Genomic DNA, 4,731 nt, shown 5'->3' with positions numbered 1-4,731 from the left:
GTATATGTTTGTGCGTCTGTGTTTGTCCCCCCAACTTCGCTTGACAACCGATGCTGGTGTGTTTACGTCCCCGTAACTTAGTGGTTCGGCAAAATGAGACCGATAGAATAAGTACTAGGCTTACAAAGAATAAGTCCTGGGGTCGATTTGCTCGACTAAAGGCAGTGCCCCAGCATGGCCGCAGTCAAATGACTGAAACAAGTAAAAGAGAGTAATATATATATATATATATACACATACATACATACATATATATATATTTTATCTTTTCCTCCATGCTGAGTTGAAGTATATTGGGAGCGTATCTCAACTTTCAGGAATATTATGCAACTGAAAGAAATTTCTGTCCCACTAGAATGTGACAGTAATTTAATAAGGATTTATGAAGCCACCACTCCAGTTGCTGGTTAGATCTGTGTGCACCGTCACTGTCACGCCACCTTGCTACTTACTGTAAAGTATTTTACCTCAACACAGAAACCTAGAAACCTCTACACAGTTGCTTGACAAGTTAAAAATAGCAGCCAAAAATTCCTGAGATCATGCCCTATCAGTTTAAAAAGATACGTTATTTGCCAGTGTAGTTCTTGATATACAAAAAGATAATGCTTTTGATTACAGTTAAGTTCAGTTGGGGCTGAACTGAAGTTAAACTACAACAACCTCCTTTTCTATTAAATGGAACAAGCTACTGAATATTGAATGTCTTTGCTAGAAAACAACACTGTTGGTGGTGTGATGGATATTCTCTGGTATTTTCTCTTGTCCAATGAATAAATAAAGATGGAACATGAGTTTAAACCAACTGTCAATATAAGCAGAATATGTTTAAACTGACTCCTTCCCTCAGGAAGTTGGTTGTTTACAGAAATGGGTAGCAGAATGTTAAGATAAAAAATTCAAAAAGAAACAACAACCAAGGATTTCAAAACCCATACCAATGAGTGTGAAAACATAGATTCTTGCACAGAAAAGCCTTGTACTGTAATTCTCAATATCAAATCATTACATAAGTAAAGTAAAAAAAGACTGACAACAGCATTAAAGTCAACATTCAGTGAACATTCTTTATGAAACCCTGTAACATCAGAAATGAAATGTCAAACTATTATTACTATCATATCAACTATTATAAGAAAAAATACAAAAATCCTTGTATAGAACTGTGCGCTTCACAGTTCCAGCGACGTGGTGTTTAGCTGTTGTGTGCATGCTGACATGACCAAGGGAGAGAGAGCACTGCATGAACAACAGTGCCGACCCTGGTGTTCCGGTGGAAGGTAGTGTTTCTTTTTGACTCCACATGTGTTGTGCTTAAAAACCTTTATATTCTTGAATGTGATAAAGTGTAGAATTAGATTATTATCCTGCTTCCGGCTTCAGTGTTGCTGACAGGATTTGAAAAACAGGGCACATTTCTCCCCCATATTTTGTGATTTAGGGGGGATTTTGAAAAACAAGTGGGAATTCAAGACGGTGTTCAGTGAACAAATTAAACACACTACACGCAGTGGCTAAAACGAGAACTGATCAAGTTTATGTATAAATTTTCTTTTTATATGTTCGTTTCCTTTTACTCAATGTCAAAACAACAGCTAAAAATTTTCTGAAGCAGCACCCCCCACTAATTTTATATATGAGCCACCAATGGTTGACTGGTTTGCAGCAACAGATTTTTCAGGCCGATTTCCTAATTTCCACACATTAACACTTTTTAGCCACAGCTCTACCTTAACTTACACAAACCAGCAGATGAACATTTATGCAATCACTCAACCTGTTAGAAATAGCAACCAAGCATCTTTCAAACCACACCCTATCTTAAAAATTGATGTTGAATAATGTAGTCTGTTGAGAGAAAAAGAACCATAATAAATAAATAAATCAATAAAAGATGGGTTGGTCACGACTGGAATATTGTTTGGTCATCAGTGCTGACCTGGAGCTAGACAACAAAACAAATAAGCTTTGTTAGCATCATAAATATATTCCAGTGTACTCATCCCAGGTTGCTGCATTAATGTCTCTAATACACAGACACTTTCTTAGCTAAAATACACACATACATGCAAGCAAACATACTCATTCTACTCGAATGTTTCTACTCATCCACAGGATCATATGTGCTCCTCACACAACATATGCACCATTGTCTCCAGGGTCATTGTCAGCCTACTTTTGCAAACAACATCACACCTCTGATGAAAATTCTCTACCTCCACAGGCCTTAGAATATCAGACTTCTGATACATACACCATACAGTCTCTTCCCTCATTACAGATTCTTTACCTTAATCTCATACATCAGTGGTTCTCAACTATATTTTTTTGCCTATAGACCTCTTTGATTCTTATCTTACTCTACTAGACTGCCCCCCATAGCCATTCAATGTTTAAAAAGAGCCTACTGATTTTTATCTTTAATTAAATATTATTAAGAATTGTATAAAAAATGTTTAAAAAATTTTGTGTATTGAAAAAATATAACCAATTTATTGCAGATAATTTTTAACAACAAAATCTTATATGGACATCCTCCTTGACTGGGTCATATTGACCTTGGTTGAGAATCACTGTCATACATTATCACATCTTTAAGACATGTCATTAATGAAGTCTGCTTAGTTGCAAGCATTTGGTACAGGTCTCAAGTCTGAAGCTAACTCAATATTTTGATGTGCTATTGTTTTTATTTTGATTTGATCTGGACGAATTCCAGAGGTTTGATATTCTGGAGTGGTAAGAAGGGAGGTTGTCCCTCCCTCGCCCTTCACACACACACACACACACACATGTATAAATCAATGTGTCAAAGCTAATTAATTTGTATTTTTTAGGCATTGAATTATGTTCTTTTGTATCAAACATGAACTTAGCTACTTAGTAAATGAGAAAAATCTAAATAAAAAAATAGTCATGGGTACCATCTTTCTTCCCTTAACTAAGACATGAAAAAAACGAAATAATTAAAAAATATTATATAGAAGGACTAAGATTTATCCTATTCTTAGTCTGATCTGTTAGAATAGAGATGTACTATAAGAAAAATTGTGAAACATTGTAAAGTTGCCCACCTAAATGTAGTCTCAAAAGTGGGAGGACTATTCCTACACCAGCGCCAATGTTATTTCCTTGTACTTTACATAAGGTTTATTCAACATAATATGCATTAATCTTGCTAATCCAGTCCATTTTGTAAAAGGAAGTGCTCTTTTTTGTAACTTTCCTGATTATTTCTGTAATACACATAAATATGAGTTGCTTTTACATAGGTTAGACTAGTAAGTTGTCTTAAGATATAATATACAGGGTGTGGTGAATAAACTGTTATCTAAATTATGTATAAATGAAAATAACACTGAGATCTCATTTTAACAGATATATTTACCAAAATTACATAAAAATATCTTGAAATACTAAAGAGTAAATTTATTCAATAAAATTGCCATTGGCTTCAACCATGGCTTCTCCAGATGACTTCAGAATCTCCTGCAATTCTTCTGGACGGTCTACTTGTTTAAGTTGGTGAATGGTGCCATAATCCTTGCCTTCAGTTCATCTTTGGTATGTTACAAGGAGTTTTGTTGGTCCCTCATTCAACTGTGCCCCACACATAATAATCAAGGGGAGTTAGGTGGGAGATAGGTCTGGGGAGTCAGGTGGCCAGAAGTTAGAAGTGATGTGGTCACAGAAATTGTCTGACAGCCATGACTGGGTTCTCCTGCTTTTGTGGCATAGTGCAGAGTTCTGTTGCCAGACATAGGATCTTCCAGCAGCCACCCTCTTGACCCAGGGCAGCACTACCTCCTCCAGGCACTTGATGTAGGCTTCTGTGTTGAGTCTGAGGCCATGTGGGAAGATGAATGGAGACATAATGTTGCCATCATTAGTGATCACTCCAAACACCAGGATGTTGACTGGATTTTTTATTTTTATCACTCTCGGAACATGCATTGCCCTCAAATTGACACCCAAACACCGAAATGTTTGTACTAGAGCTTCTGGCATGAATACCAAGAAGTATAGCATGTCGTTTCCAAGTTTCTGGCAAAGTGAATTGTGTCATGGTGCTGTTTTTCTCACAGACAGTGCCCAACTGACCCAAGTATACTGAGCAGTTGACAAAATTAAAAGCAATGCACATGCACAAAATTAAAACTATAAAATGGCAACAATTTACCCATTGCATCCTGTATGAATGTGTGTGTGTGTGTGTGTGTATGTGTGTGTTATTTTCATGTTCACTTTTCCATGGTAGCATATGTTGGACAAAGTTTTATTAAGGCAGTATTTTACCACTGGGTTCTCCTCCTGTCGTTCACTCCCACTGTTTTTCAAGTAAGGGATTTTTCTATTTCACCAGTTGTCACGAGAGAAGCATACAGCCACACTGATATTTGGATTTGTTTACAGTGAATAAAAACATGATATTACCGTTTTGCTCAAACAACTACGTAAAAACATATGGAAAGAATGCACACACCACCCTTCCCATCTGATATAAACAGATATATATGTACACACACACACACACACATATATATATATACACACAAACACACACACATATATATACACACACATATATACACATATATGTACACACATACACATACACACACATGCATGTAACTCACATCTACACATAAACATCTATACATAGCACACATCTACACGTAACACACACATATATATACGTACACACACACACAAACATATGTACGCATGCAC

The 4,731-nt window shown here is 36.3% G+C and overlaps 1 protein-coding gene across 17 annotated transcripts in view; it reads right to left on the bottom strand.

Moving 5' to 3' along the window:
- LOC106879405 (phosphofurin acidic cluster sorting protein 2) overlaps positions 1-4,731 on the bottom strand; it is a 304,160-nt gene that overhangs the window by 84,061 nt on the left and 215,368 nt on the right. The window lies entirely within an intron of this gene.

Source organism: Octopus bimaculoides, chromosome 11 (assembly GCF_001194135.2).
Source record: "Octopus bimaculoides isolate UCB-OBI-ISO-001 chromosome 11, ASM119413v2, whole genome shotgun sequence".
NCBI lineage: Eukaryota > Metazoa > Mollusca > Cephalopoda > Octopoda > Octopodidae > Octopus > Octopus bimaculoides.
This window is presented reverse-complemented; position numbering and strand designations above follow the sequence as displayed.